This window comes from Trachypithecus francoisi, unplaced genomic scaffold (assembly GCF_009764315.1).
Source record: "Trachypithecus francoisi isolate TF-2019V2 unplaced genomic scaffold, Tfra_2.0 Lachesis_group9, whole genome shotgun sequence".
NCBI lineage: Eukaryota > Metazoa > Chordata > Mammalia > Primates > Cercopithecidae > Trachypithecus > Trachypithecus francoisi.
The window spans coordinates 63,049,334-63,064,965 of NW_022681474.1; the positions used below are offsets into that span (position 1 = coordinate 63,049,334).

General features: G+C 37.0%; 1 protein-coding gene across 1 annotated transcript in view; it reads right to left on the minus strand.

Moving 5' to 3' along the window:
- CCDC7 (coiled-coil domain containing 7) overlaps positions 1 to 15,632 on the minus strand; it is a 438,580-nt gene that overhangs the window by 265,911 nt on the left and 157,037 nt on the right. The gene's annotated exons all lie outside the window — the stretch shown is intronic.

The window sequence follows — 15,632 nt, forward strand, 5'->3', positions numbered from 1 at the left end:
AAAACCATATAATCGTTTCAACAGGCACAGAAAAAGCATTCCATAAAATTCAGCATCCCTTCGTGATAAAAATCCTCAACAAACTAGGCATAGAAAGAGCATACTTTAACATAATAAAGGTAATATTAGACAAATTCACAGCAAACATCTTACTTAATGAGGAAAAGTTGAAAACATTCCCTCCAAGAACTGGAAGAAGACAAGAATGCCCACTTTTACCACTCTTATTTAACATAATTCTAGAAGTCCTCACCAGAGCAATCAGGCAAGAGAAAACGAAAGGCACCGAAATTAGAAATGAGGATTCAAATTATCCCTGTTCACTGATTATCAGATCTTATATCTAGAAAATCCTAAAGAATTCACCAAAAAAAAAAAACCCTCTTACATTTGATAAATCAATTCAGAAAAGTTTCAGGATGCAAAATTAATGTACAGAAATAGAAGCATTTCTACACACTGATAATGACTTAGTCAAGGACAAAATCAAGAAGGCAATTCCATTTATAATAGCTATAAAAATGAAATAAAATATCTAGGAATATTTAACCAAGGAGAAAAAAGATCTCTATAAGGAGAACTATAACATACTAATGAAAGAAATCACAGACGACCCAAACAAATGGAAAAACATCCCATACTCATGGATTGAAGGAAACAGTATTATTGAAATGACCATACTACCCAAAGTAATCAGCAGATTGAACACAACCTCTATCAGATTATCATCATTTTTCATAGAATTCGAGAAAATAATCCTAAAATTCATATGGAATCAAAAAAGGAGTCCAAATAGCCAAAGCAATCTTAAGCAAAAAGAACATAGCTGGAGGCATCACATTACCTGACTTCAAATTATACTATAAGGCTAGACTAAGCAAAACAACATGGTGCTGGTATAAAAATAGACACATAGATCAGTGGAACAGAATAAAGAACGATATACCTGCAATCAACTGATTGTTGACCAATTCAACAAAAGTTTACACTGAGGAAAAGATATCCTAATTCAATAAACAGTGTTGGAAAAATTGGATTGCTATATACAGAATAAATAAATTGGACCCATAATTCTCACCATATACAAAAATTAACTCAAGATGGATTAAAGACCTAAACTAAGACCTGACATTATAAATATTCTAGAAGAAATCTAGGAAAAACTCTTCTGGACATTGACTTAAGCAGAGAATTAATGAACAAGTCCTCAAAGCAAATGCAACAAAAATGAAAATAGACAAATGGGACTTAATTAAGCCACAAAGCTTCTGTACAGCAAAGGAGACAATCAATGGAGTAAACAGACAACCTATAGAATGAGAAAAAATATTTGTAAATTATGCATCCAACAAAGGGCTAATATCCAGAATCACAAAGAACTTAAACAGCTTAACAAAGAAAAAAAAAAAAAAAAAACATTTAAAAGGTGAGCAAGGGAAATGTTGAACAAACATTTTTCAAAAGAAGACACAGAAGCAGCCAACAAACTATGAAAGAAGGTCCAAACTTACAAATCATCAGAGAAATGCAAATAAAAAACACAATGAGATATCATTTCACACCAGTCAGAATGGCTGATATTAAAAAGGCAAAACACAACAGATGTTGGCAAGGATGCAGAGAAAAAGGAACACTATACACTGTTGGTGGGAATGTAAATTAGTACAACCTTTATGGAAAATAGCATGGCAATTTCTCAATGAAGTAAAAATAGAAATAACATTTGATCTAGCCATCCCACTATTGGATATATACCCAAAGGGAAAAATCATTATACACAAAGATAACTGCACTTGTATGTTTATCCTAGAACTATCCATAACAGCAAAGATATGGAATCAACAACCTGTGTCCATCAACAGAGGAATGGATAAAGAAAATGTGGTGTATGTGGAGGTGGTGGTGGGTGGGTGTAGGTATGTGTATACACACACACTATGGAATACTATTTAGCCATAAAAAATGAAATCATGTTTTTGCACAACATGGATTATACTAAGTGAAATAACTCAGAAATGGAAATCAAAAACTTCATTTTCTCACTTATAAGTGGAGCTAAACTGTAGATACAATAGACACACAGAGTGGAAAAATAGAAAGTAGCAGTGGGTGGAATAGATCAAACTCCTTGGCCTCCCTAAGGACACGTGCAGGTGCTGATGGCAGAAGGTGGGTGGTTCCACCCTCAGTTTCCCCAGTGGTGTGTGTTAGTACCAGCTGTGGAAAGCAGGATGAGTCAATCCACAGGTTTTGCTGGAGACTAAAAAATGTGGGAGGGTTGAAAAATTACCTATTCGGTACAATGTTCAGTATTTAGGTGAGGGTTACACTAAATGCCCAGATTTCGACACTATGAAATATATGTATGTAAGAAATCTGTACGTGTTAACACTATGAAGAAACTGAATAAACTAATGGGCAAAATAACTAGCTAGCTTCATAATGACCGGATCAAATTCACATATAACAATAGTAACCTTAAATGTAAACAGGCTGAATGCCCCAATTAAAAGACACAGACTGGCAAATTGGATAAAGAGTCAATACCCATTGCTGTGCTGTATTCAGGAGACTCATCTCATGTGCAAAGACACACATAGGCTAAAAATAAAGGGATGGAGGAAGATTTATCAAGCAAATGGAAAACAAAAAATAAACAAACAAACAAAAACAAAAAACCCGGAGTTGCAATCCTAGTCTCTGATAAAATAGTCTTTAAACCAACAAAGATCAAAAGACACAAAGAAGGGCATTACATAATGGTAAAGGGATCAATGCAACAAGATGAGCTAACTATCCTAAATATATATGCACCCAATACAGAAGCACCCAGATTCATAAAGAAACTTCTTAAAGACCTACAAAGAGACTTAGACTCCCACACAATAATACTGGGAGACTTTAACACCCTACTGTCAATATTAGATCAATGAGACAGAAAATTAACAAGGATATTCAGGACTTGAACTCAGCTCCAGAAGCAGACCTAATAAACATCTACAGAACTCTTCACCCAAAATCAACAGAAAATACATTCTTCTCAGTAACACATTGCACTTATTCTAAAATTGACCACATAATTGGAAGTAAAACACTCAGCAAATGCAAAAGAATGGAAATCACCACAATGCAATCAAATTAGAACTCAGGATTAAGAAACTCACTCAAAACTGCACAACTACATGGAAACTGAACAACCTGCTCCTGTGTGACTACTGGGTAAAAAACAAAATTAAGGAAGAAATAAATAAGTTATTTGAAACAAGTGAGAAGAAAGACACAGCATACCAGAATCTCTGGGACACAGCTAAGCCAGTGTTTAGGGGGAAATTTATAGCACTAAATGCCCACATGAGAAAGCAGGAAAGATCTAATATCAACACCCTAACATCACAATTAAAAGAACTAGAGAAGCAAGAGCAAACAAATTCAAAAGCTAGCAGAAGACAAGAAATTACTAAGATCAGAGCAAAACTGAAGGCGATAGAGACACAAAAATCCTTCAAAAAATCAATGAATCCAGGAGCTAGTTTTTTGAAAAGAATAACAAAATAGATTGCTAGCCAGACTAATAAAGAAGAAAAGAGAAAAGAATCAAATAGACACAATAAAAAATGATAAAGGGGATATCACCACTGATTCCACAGAAATAAAAACTACCCTCAGAGAATACTATAAATACGCCTAGGCAAATGAAATAGAAAATCTAGAATAAATGGATAAATTCCTGGACACATACACCGATCCAAGACTAAAACAGAAAAAAATAGAATCCCTGAATAGACCAATAACAAGTTCTGAAATTGAGGCAGTAATTAATAGCCTACCAACCACAAATGTTCAGGACCAGACAAACAGTTTCACAGCCAAATTCTACCAGGGGTACAAAGAGGAGTTGGTACCACTACTTCTACAACTATTCCAAATAATAGAAAAAGAGGAACTCCTCCCTAACTCATTTTAGGAGGTCAGCATCATCCTGATACCAAGACCTGGCAGAGACACAACAAAAAAAGAAAAGTTCAGGCCAATATCCCTCATGAACATCGATGCAAAAATTCTCAATAAAATATTGGCAAACTGAATCCAGCAGCACATTAAAAAGCTTATCCACCATGATCAAGTCAGCTTCATCCCTGGGACTCAAGGCTGTTGCAACATATGCAAATCAATAAACGTAATCCATCACGTAAACAGAACCAGTGACAAAAACCATGATTATCTCAACAGATACAGAAAAAGTCTTCAAGAAAATTCAACACCCCTTCATGCTAAAAACACTCAATAAACTAGGTATGAATGAAATGTATCTCAAAATAATAAAAGCTATTTATGACAAACCCACAGCCAATATCATACTGAACAGGCAAAAACTGAAAGCATTCCCTTTGAAAACCAGCACAACACAAGGATGCCCTCTCTCACCACTCTTGTTCAACATAGTATTGGAAGTTCTGTCCAAGGCAAATAGGGAAGAGAAAAAAATAAACGGTATTCAAATAGGATGAGAGGAAGTCAAATTGTCTCTGTTTGCAGGTGACATGATTATATATTTAGAAAACCCCATTGTCTCAGCCCAAAAATTTCTTAAGATGATAAGCAACTTCAGCAAAGTCTTAGGATAAAAAATCAATGTGCAAAAATCACAAGTTTTCCTGTACACCAAGAATAGACAGAGAGCCAAATCATAAGTGAACTCCCATTCACAATTGCTACAAAGAGAATAAAATACCTAGGAATACAACTTACAAGGGATATGAAAGACCTCTTGAAGGAGAACTGCAAACCACTGCTCAAGGAAATAAGAGTGGACACAAACAAATGGAAAAACATTCCATGCTTATGGATAGGAAGAATCAATATTGTGAAAATGGCCATGTTGTCTAAAGTAATTTATAGATTCAATGCTATTCCCATCAAGCTACCATTGACTTTCTTCAGAGAATTACAAAAAACTACTTCAAATTTCATATGAAACAAAAAAGAGCCTGTATAGCCAAGACAATCCTAAGCAAAAAGATCAAAGATGGAGGCATCATGCTACCTGACTTCAAACTATACTACAAGGCTACAGTAACCAAAACAGCATGGTACTGGTACCAAAACAGATATATAGATCAATGGAACAGAACAGAGGCCTCGGAAATAATGCCACACATGTAAACCATCCGATCTTTGACAAACCTGACAAAAACAAGAAATGGGGAAAGGATTCCCTATTTAATAAATGATGTTGGAAAAAGTGGCTAGCCACGTGCCTTCCTTACACCTTATACAAAAATTAACTCAAGATGGATTAAAGACTTAAATGTAAGACCTAAAACCATAAAATCCCTAGAAGAAAACCTAGGCAATACCATTCAGGACATAGGCATGGGCAAAGACTTCATGACTAAAACACCAAAAGCAATGGCAACAAAAGCCAAAATTGACAAATAAGATCTAATTAAACTAAAGAGCTTCTGCACAGCAAAAGAAACTATCGTCAGAGTAAACAGGCAACCTGCAGAATGGGAGAATATTTTTGCAATCTATCCATCTGACAAAGGGTTAATATCCAGAATCTACAAAGAACTTAAACAAATTTACAAGAAAAAAATCAAACAACCCCATCAGAAAGTGGGCAAAGGATATGAACAGACACTTTTCAAAAGAAGATATTTATGTGGCCAACAAAAGTGCAAAAAAGCTCATCATCACTGGTCATTAGAGAAATGCAAATCAAAACCACAATGAGATACCATCTCACGCCAGTTAGAATGGCAATCATTAAAAAATCAGGAAACAACAGATACTGGAGATCAGGTAGATAAATAGGAAGACTTTTTTATGCTGTTGGTGGGAGCGTCAATTAGTTCAACCATTGTGGAAGACAGTGTGGCGATTCCTCAAGGATCTAGAACTAGAAATACCATTTGACCCAGCAATCCCATTACTGGGTATATACTCAAAGGATTATAAGTCATTTTACTATAAAGACACATGCACACATATGTTTGTTGTGGCTCTATTCACAGTAGGAAAGACTTGGAGCCAACCAAAATGCCCATCAATGATGCACTGGATAAAGAAAATGTGGCACATATACACCATGGAACACTATGCAGCCATAAAAAAGGATGAGTTCACGTCCTTTGCAGCTACATGGATGAAGCTGGAAACCACTATTCTCAGCAAACTAACACAGGAACAGAAAACCAAACACCGCATGTTCTCACTCATAAGTGGGAGTTGAACAATGAGAACATATAGGCTCAGGGAGGGGAACATCACGTACCTGGGCCTGTTGTAGGGGTAGAGGGCAAGGGGAGGGACAGTATTAGGAGAAATACCTAATGTAGATGACGGGCTGATGGGTGCAGCAAACCACTATGGCACATGTATATCTATGTAACAAACCTGCACATTCTGCACATGTATCCCAGAACTTTAAGTATAATAAAAAATAATAATAATAAAGAAATCTGGGGCTGGGTGTGGTGGCTCATGCCTGTAATCCCAGCACTTTGGGAGGCTGAGGCGGGTGGATCACGAGGTCAGGAGATCAAGACCATCCTGGCTAACACAGTGAAACCCCGTCTCTACTAAAAATACAAAAAATTAGCTGGGCATGGTGGCGGGCACCCGTAGTCCCAGCTACTCAGCAGGCTGAGGCAGGAGAATGGCGTGAACCTGGGAGGCGGAGCTTGCAGTGAGCTGAGATCATGCCACTGCACTCCAGCCTGGACAACAGAGCGAGACTCCATCTCAAAATAAATAAATAAATAAATAAATAAATAATAAATAAATAAATAAATTTGCATATGTACTCCCTAAATATATTTTAAAAGTTTAAAAATCACACACACACACACTCACACATACACATACACACACAAAAATATGCTATGTCACTCCATCTCACCTAGGATATGAAACATCTCTTTGTTCAGCATATCTGCACTGTATACACAACTCAGCCATTACTCACTTAGTAGCCATCTCATTTACCAGGTCAACTGCCTCAGAAAACTTACAATCATGGCAGAAGTTGAATAGGGAGCAGGCCCATCACATGCCAGAGTAGGAGTGAGAGATGGGGGGATGGGAGATGCCACACACTTTTAAATAACCAGATCTTGCGAGAACTCACTCACTATCACAAGGATAGTACCAAGAGGATGGTGTTAAATCATTTATAGGAAAATTTCCCCATTATACTGTCACCTTCCACCATGCCCCACCTTCAACACTGGGGATTACAATTCAACATGAGATTTTGGTGGGGACGCAGATTCAAACCATATTAGCCTTTGCGTATCAATAGTAACCTTGAATATAAATGAGTTCTCCACTTAAAAGCTATAGACTAACTGAATGGATTTTTTTTTTTTAAATGACCCAAGTATATGTAGCCTTTGGAAATTCAAAGTGAAGGGATAGAATTTAAAAATTCCATGCAAACCAAAACCAAAGCAAGCAAGAACAGCCATATCTGTATCAGATAAAAAAGACTCTAAGTCAAAACAGTAAAAAGTGACAAAGAAGATCGTTACATAATAATAACAGGATCAACTCAGCCAGAGGATATAACAATTCTAAATATACACGCAAACAACATCCAAGAACCCAGATATTTATAGTAAATATTACTAGATTTAAAGGTAAAGATCAACTCTAATGCTATAATAGTGGGAAACATCAACACAGCAGCATTGGACAGGTCATCTAGACAGAAAATAAACAAAGAAACATCAGACTTAAGTTGCAATGTAGATTAAGTGGATGTAACAGACCTCTAAAGACCATTTTACCCAACAGCTACAGAATATACATTCTTCTCACCAGGACATAGAACATTTTCCAGGACAGATCGTATCTTAGGCCACAAAACCAGCCTCACCAAATTTTTAAAATACAAAATCATATCAAGTATCTTCTAAAATCACAATGGAACACTAGAAACTAATAGCAAGAGGATCTTTGGAAACTACAAATACATAGAAATTAAACAACATGCTCCTGAACAACCATTGGATCAATGAAGAAACTAAGATAGGAATCAAGGCATGACAGGCATGGTGGCTCATGCCAGTAATCCCAGCAGTTTGGAAGGCTGAGGCGGGAGGATCACTTGAGGCCAGGAGTTCGAGACCAGCCTGGCAAACATGGCGAAACCCCGTCTCTACTAAAAATACAAAAATTAGCTGGGCATAGTGGTGCAGGCCTGTAGTCCCAGCTACTCAGGTGACTGAGGCAAGAGAATTGCTTGAGCCTAGGAGGCGGAGGTTGCAGTAAGCCTAGATCTGCACCATTGTACACCACCTGGGCAACAGAGCAAGACGCTGTCTCAAAAACATAAAAAATAAAAAATGATGGAAGTCAGGAAGTCAAAAAAATTCTTAAAACAATAGAAATTGAAACACAACATATTAAAACTATGGAATGTAACAAAAGCAGTACTAAGAGGAAAGTTTAATAAGATGGAAGTCAAAAAAATTCATAAAACAATAGAAATTGAAACACAATATATTAAAACTACGGAATGTAACAAAAGCAGTACTAAAAGGAAAGTTTATAGCAATAAATGCCTACATCAAAAAAGCAGAAAGATCTCAAATAAACAGCTCAAATAAAATACTATACCTCAAGGAACTAGAAAAGGAGGAACAAACTGAACCAAAAATTTGTAGAAGAAAAAAATAAAGATCAGAGCAGAACTAAAACACAAATACTAAAAACAATATAAAGGACAAAAAAAAGTTGGATTTTTTAAAGCTAAACAAAATTGATGAACTGTTAGCTGGACTAAGCAAGAAAAAAAGAGAGAAGACCCAAATGAAATCAGAAATGAAAAAAGACATATTACAATAATTACCAGAGAAATACAAAAGATCATCAGAGACTACTATGAAAAACTATATGCTAACAAATTGTAAAATGTGGAAGAGATGAATAAATGCCTGGACACATACAACCTACCAAATTGAACAATGTCTGTTAAAAAGTCTTAACAGATCAATAATGAGTAATAAAATTAAATCAGTAATAAAAATTCAACAACAACAAAAAAGCCCAGGACCAGATGGCTCTACTGCTGTATTCTACAAAACTCATAAAGAGAAACTAACACCAATTCTTCTCAAACTATTCCATAAAATTGAAGAGAAAATTCTTCCTAACTCACTTTATGAAGGCCTTGATATCAAAACCAGACAAAGATATAACAAAAAAGAAAACTACAGGCCAAAACCCCTGATGAAAATTGATGCAAAAAGCCTCAACTAAATAATAGCAAACCAAATTCAAAAAACATTTAAAAAGTTCATTCACCATGATCAAGTGGGATACACCTCAGGGACATAAAGATGATTCAGTGTCCACAAATCAATAAATGTGATACATTACATAAAGAGAATCAAGGACAGAAACCATTGATTATCTCAATAGATACTGAGAAAACTTTTGATAATTTAAAATCATTTCATCATAAAAACTCTCAACATATTGTGTATAGAAGAAACATACCTTAACACAATAAATGCTACATATGACAAACCCACAGCTAACATTATACTGAATGGGAAAAAGTTGAAACCTTTTCCTCTAAGATTTAAAATAGGACAAGGATGCCCACTTTCACAACTCTTATTAACATAGTATTAGAAGTCATAATGTGTTAGGCCATTCCTGCATTGCTATAAAGAAATATCTAAGACTGGATAATTTATAAGGAAAAGAAGTTTAATTGGCTCACAGTTCTGCAGACCATACAGGAAGCATGGCACCAGGTATCTGCTCAGCTTCTCATGAGGCCTTGGGCTGCTTACGATCATGGCAGAGGGCAAAGGGGGAGCTAGTGTCTCCCACGGAGAAAGCAGGAGCAAGACGGGTCAGGGGAGATGCCACATACTTTTAAACAACCAGATCTCATGAGATGTCACTATTGTAAGAACAGCACCAAGCCACGGGGGATCTGCCCCCATAATCCAATCACCTCCCACCAGGCCCCATCTCCAACACTGGGGTTTACGTTTCAACATGATGTTTGGGTGGAACAGATATCCAAACTATATCATTCTACATCTGGCTCCCAAAATCTCATATCCTTCTCACATTTCAGAATACAATCATCTCTTCTCAATAGCCCCCAAAGTCTTAACTCATTCCAGCATTAACTCAAAAGTCCCAAGTCCAAACTCTCATCTGAGACTCAAGCCAATTTCCTTCTATCTATAAACCTGTAAAATCAAAGTCACTTTATTTATTTCTAGATACAGTACAGGCATTGGGTAAAGATTTCTGTTCCTAAAGGGAGAAGTTGGCCAAAAGAGAGGGATGACAGGCCCCATATAAATCTGAAACCCATCAGGGCAGTTATTAAATCTTAAAGCTCCAAAATAATCTCCTTTGACTCCATGTTCCAAATCCAGGGCATACTGGTACAAGAGGTGGGCTCCCAAAACCCTGGGCAGCTCTGCCCCTGTGGCTGTTTGGGGTAAAGCCCCCACAGCTGCTCTTACAGGTTGGAGTTGAGTACCTGCAGTTTTTCCAGGCACAGGGTTCAAGCTGCCAGTGGATCTACCATTCTGGGGGTCTGGAGGACAGTGCCCCCCTTCCCATAGCTCTACTAGGCAGTGCCCTGTTGGGGACTCTGTGTGGGGCCTCCAGTCCCTCTTTTCCCCTTAGCACTGCTCTAGTAGAGGTTCTCTGTGAGGGCTCTGCCCTTGCATTCTGCCTAGGCACCCAAGATTTCTCATACATTCTCTGAAACCTAGGCAGAGGCTGCCAAGCCTCCTTTACTCTTGTACTTTGTTCACCTACAGGCTTAACACCATGTAGAAACCACCAAAGCTTATGGCTTGTACCCTCTGAAGCAGTGACCTGAGCTGTATCTGGGGCCCTTTGCACCAAGGCTGGAGCTGAAGCAGCCCAGATACAAAGAGCAGTATCCAAAGGCTGCACAAGGCAGCAGGGCCATGGGCCTGGCATTCTTTCCTCTTAAGCTGCTGGGCATGTGATGGGATGGGCTGCTATGAATATCTCTGAAATGCCTTCAAGGCCTTTTCCCCATTGTCTTGGCTGTGAGCACCTGGCTCCCTTTTTGCTATGCAAATCTCTCTAGCAAGTGGTTACTCTGCTTGGATTCTTCTCCCGAAAACAGATTTTTCTCTTCTTTTCTATATGGCCAGGCAGTAAATTTTCCAAAGTTTTATTCTCTGCTTCCCTTTTAAATATAACTTGGAATTTTAAGTCATTTCCTTGCTCCTGTATCTGAGTTAGGTTGCTAGAAGCAGCCAGGCTATGTCTTAAATGCTTTCCTGCTCAGAAATTTCTTCTGCCAGATACCCTAAGTCTAAACTTCCACAAATCCCTAGGGTGTGAACAAAATATAGCCAAATTCTTTGCTAGGGCATAATAAGGGTGATCTTTGCTCTACTTTCCAATAAGTTCCTCATTTGCATCTTGAGACCTCCTCAGCCTGGACTTCACTGTCCATATCACCAACAGCATTTTGGTCACAATCATTTAACCAGTCTCTACAAAGTTCCAAACTTTCTCTCATCCTCTTGTTCTTCTTCTGAGCCCTCCAAATTTTTCCAACCTCTGCCTCTTACCCAGCTCCAAAGTTGCATCCACATTTTGAGGTATCTCTATAGCAATGCCCCATTCCTTAGTACCAATTTCCTGTGTTAGGCCATTCCTATCTTGCTATAAAGAAATATCTGAGACTGGGTAATTTATAAATAAAAGAAGTTTAATTGGCTCATCGTTCTTCAGGTGTCCAGGAAGCACGGCACTGGGCATCTGCTTGGTGTCTGGTAAAGCCTTGGGCTGCTTACAATCATGATGAAAAGCAAAGAGGGAGACAGCTTTTCACATAGAAAGAGTAGAAGTAATGAGTGGGGGAGGACTCACTATCATGAGGATAGCACCAAGCCATGAGGGATCTGCCCCCACAACTCTAACACCTCCTACCAGACTCCATCTCCAAAACTGGGGATTACAGTTTAACATGACATTTGGGTGGGACAAATATCTAAACCATATCACATAAACAGAACAATCAGGCAAGAGAAAGAAATAAAAGTCATCCAAACAGGAAAGGAAGATGACAAATTGTCACTTTTTACAGATGACATGATCTTATATATGGAAATACCTAAAGATTAGGAAATACCTAAAGAGAAAACTCTTAGAACTGCTCAATGAATTCAATAAATTTATGGCATACAAAGTCAACATAAAAAAATCAATAGTATTTCTATACACCATTAAAGAATTAGCTGAAAAAAAATCAAGAAAGCAATCCCATTTAAATAGCTATAAGAAAAAGTAATATACTTAAAAATAAATGTAATGATGATGGTGAAAGACCTCTATTAGGAAAACTGTAAAACATTGATAAAATAAATTGAAGAGAATACAAAAAAATGAAAGAACATCTCATGCTCACTGACTGGAAGAATTAATATTGTAAAAATAAAGATACTACCTAAAGCAAACTACAGTTTCAATGCAATCACTATCAAAACATTATTAAAAGCATTATTTTAAACATTATTAAAAGAAATTTTTAAAATCTATGTGGAACAACAAAAGAACCCAAATAGTCAAAGCTGTTCTGGGCAAAAAGAGCCAAATTGAAGGCATCACACTACCTGACTTCAAAATATACTACAAAGCTATAGTTACTAAAATATCACATTATTGATACAAAAACAGACACATAGACCAATGGAACAGAATAGAAAACCCAGAAGTAAAGCTATGCACTTACCGTCAACCTTTTTACAAAGGTGTCATGAACATACATTAGGGATAGGAGAGACTCTAAAAATGGTGCTGGGAATACTAAATCTTCATGTGCAAAGAAATGAAACTAGTCCCCATCTCTCCAACATCAATGCAAAATGCATTGAAGACTTGCATGTAAGACTTGAAACTATAAAACTACTAGAAGAAAACACAGGAGAAATACTCTAGGACATTGGTCTAGCCAAAGATTTTATGGCCGTGATCACAAAAGCACAGGCAACAACAACAAAAATAGACAAATGGAACTATATTAAATGAAAAAGCTTTTGCCCAGCAGAAGAAATAATCAATAAAAAGGCAACTTGTTGAATGAGAGAAAATATTTGCAAACTATTCCTTCAACAAGAAACTAATATCCAAAATATACAAGAAACCCAAACAACTCAATAGCAAAGAAACAAATAATCCTATTAAAAATTGGGCAAAAAATCTAAATAGACATTTCTTAAAGACAACATACAAGCAGGCAACAAACATTTAAAAAATGCTCAACATCATTAATCATAACAAAATGTAAATCAAGACCAGAATGAGATTATCATTTTACAGTAGATTGAATGCTTATTATCAAAAAGACAAAGAATAACAAACACTGTCAAAGATGCAAAAAAAAAAAAAAAAAGAAGAACTATCACACATTTCTGGTGGCAATGTAAATTAGTACAATCATTATTTAAAAACAGTATAGAGGTTTCTCAAAAAGTTAAAAATATAACTACTATATGATCCAGCAATCCTGCTACTGGGTTTATCCAAAGGAAATTAAATCAGTATATCAAAGGAATACCTACACCATCCTGTGTACTGAAGCACTATTCACAATAGCTAAGAAATGAAATGAAGCTAAGTGTCCATCAATGGATGAATGGATAAAGAAAATATGGTATACATTACATCCACAATGGAATACTATTCAGCCATAAAAAGAATAAAATTCTGTGATTTGTAACATGGAGGAAACTGGAGGTCATTATGTTAAGTGAAATAAGCCAGGCACAGAAAGATGAATATTGCATGTTCTCATTCTTTTGTATGAGTTAAAAAAGAAAAAAAAGGGGGAGATTTCATGGGGATATAGTTACAATGATAGCTACCAGAGACTGGGAAGGGGTGGGAGAATGAAGTGATATTAGCTAATGTGTTAAAACACACAATTAGGTAAAAGGAATAAGCTCTAGTGTGTGATAGCACAGTAGGATGACTATATTAACAAAATATTTTATATTTTAAAATAGCCCATAAGATTTTAAATGTTCTCACACAAAGAAATGATAAATGTTTGAGGTGATGAATGTCCTAAAGGCCCTGATTTTATCATTACACATTGTATGCATAAATCCAAATGCCACATGTACAGATATTATGTATCAAAAACATTTACAAGCTAAAAAAAGAAATATGAATGATGATGATATGGCAGACTCTGTTCTGAACACTTTAACTACATTAAGTTACTCAACTTATATTAACTTACTTGATCTTCATTTTAGATAAGGAATCTGAGGTAAAGAGAGTTTAAGAAACTTTCCCAAGGTCACATCATTAGTGAGTGACAGAGCAGAATTCTAAGAAAAGAAAAAGTATATAAGGAAAAAAAAAAAAAGAAATTAAGCATAGGTTGAAAAATTAATATCAAAGTAGAATCCAATTAACTATTAATAGGCATAGTGATGTCAGAAAAAAAATGGTGGAATAGAAAGCTCCAAGCTCCCAAACTCACCACAAAAACATAAAACACAAGCAAAAACTATGAGAACCAACTCTGTCAGAAGTCTGCATCTGGAATTTATTCCTTCCAGTGGGTTCTCAGGTCTTGCTGACTTCAAGAATGAAGCCACAGACCCTCGCGGTGAACGTTACAGCTCTTAAAGATGGTGTGTCTGGAGTTTGTTCCTTCAGATGTTCAGATGTGTCTGGAGTTTCTTCTTTCCAATGGGTTCCTGGTCTCGCTAACTTCAGGAGTGAAGCTGCAGACCTTCGCAATGAGTGTTACAGCTCTTAAAGGTGGCACATCCAGAGTTGCTTGTTTCTTCTGGTGGGTTCATGGTCTCGCTGATGTCAAGAATGAAGCCACAGACCCTTGCTGCAAGTGTTACAGCTTATAAAGGTAGTGCGGACCCAAAGAGCGAGCAGCAGCAAGATTTATCGTGAAGAGCGAAAAAACAAAGCTTCCACAGTGTGGAAGGGGACCGGAGCAGGTTGCTGCTGCTGGCTCGGGTGGCCAGCTTTTAGTCCCTTATTTGGCCCCACCCATGTCCTGCTGATTGATCCATTTTACAGAGTGCTGATTGATCCATTTTACAGAGTGCTGACTGGTGTGTTTACAATCCTTTAGCTAGACACAGAGCGCTGATTGGTGCGTTTTTACAGAGTGCTGACTCGTGCATTTACAATCCTTTAGCTAGACACAGAGCACTGATTGGTGCATTTTTACAGAGTGCTGACTGTGCATTTACAATCCGTTAGCTAGACACAGAGCACTGACTATTGCATTTTTACAGAGTGCTGACTGTGCATTTACAATTCTATAGTTAGACACAGAGTGTTGACTGGTGTGTTTTTACAGAGTGCTGATTGGTGTGTTTACAATCCTTTAGCTAGACACAGAGTGCTGATTGGCATGTTTTCACAGAGTGCTGACTGGTGCATTTACAATCCTTTAGCTAGACAGAAAAGTTCTTCAAGTCCCCACTCAACCCAGGAAGTCCAGCTGGCTTCACTTCTCAATGTCAGAAAATGATGCAATAGAAAGTTCCAAGCTCCCAACCTCCCCACAAAAATATAAACACAAGCAAAAACTATCAGAACCAACTTTGTCAGAAGTCTGGAGAACA